At 48.2% G+C, this 856-nt stretch overlaps 1 non-coding gene across 1 annotated transcript; it reads right to left on the reverse strand.

Annotated features, from left to right (window-relative positions):
• Positions 1-466: 466 nt before the first annotated feature.
• Positions 467-539, reverse strand: trnaf-gaa (transfer RNA phenylalanine (anticodon GAA)). Its single transcript has one exon. It is a non-coding gene; the product is annotated as a tRNA-Phe (tRNA).
• Positions 540-856: the final 317 nt, after the last annotated feature.

Below are 856 nucleotides of genomic sequence, written 5' to 3' on the forward strand. Positions count from 1 at the left end.
AAGTCTTTAACAGGCTGTTACCCCAACATCTCTGAATCCAGCTCTTGGCACACACTCCTCAACTGCTAACTTGCCCCTCATTTACCCAATCTTCTTGCAGCATAAATTGGCGCACAATGCCCACAAGAGGCAGGCCACCTTAAATTACTCAAATCCTATGAGAAGAAGGCATGGAGCTCACAGAGGGGCACTTTGCTCTTGCTGTGGGATATTGTGGAGTCAGTGTCATATTGCCGGTGCCAGGTGAGTGACTCAACACCTGTACTGATATCCTGTTGCCCCTGTGAAGCACAGCGCGGCTATAAGCTTCCACCGCCTTAGAAACATAGAAACATAGAAAATAGGTGCAGGAGTAGGCCATTCGGCCCTTCGAGCCTGCACCGCCATTCAACAAGTTCATGGCTGAACATACAACTTCAGTACCCCATTCCTGCTTTCTCATCATACCCCTAAAATCATCAGACATTGCCTAAACCCGGGATTGAACCAGGGACCTTTAGATCTTCAGTCTAACGCTCTCCCAACTGAGCTATTTCGGTCCGACTGTCTCCTTCTCAGTCTCCTTGATCCCAAGGGCGGGGGTTATACACGCCCATTCTTAGATTCCACCCTCCATTCCTGCAGATCTAGCAATGCAACAACAGGGCGGGGCAGAATGAAGATAATGAAGATGAGGAATAACAGAGACACAACTTGACACTCCATGTCAAATCTGATAATTAGAAAGAAGACAAGGAAGATGATGAAGAAAAGGGAAATGAAGGAGATAAAGGAGGTGGAACCAGTACAAACCGACGGTCTGCACCTGGGCAGGACCAGAACCAATCTCCCAGGGGGAGTGTTTGCTAGTGCTGTT

This window comes from Pristiophorus japonicus, chromosome 9 (assembly GCF_044704955.1).
Source record: "Pristiophorus japonicus isolate sPriJap1 chromosome 9, sPriJap1.hap1, whole genome shotgun sequence".
NCBI lineage: Eukaryota > Metazoa > Chordata > Chondrichthyes > Pristiophoridae > Pristiophorus > Pristiophorus japonicus.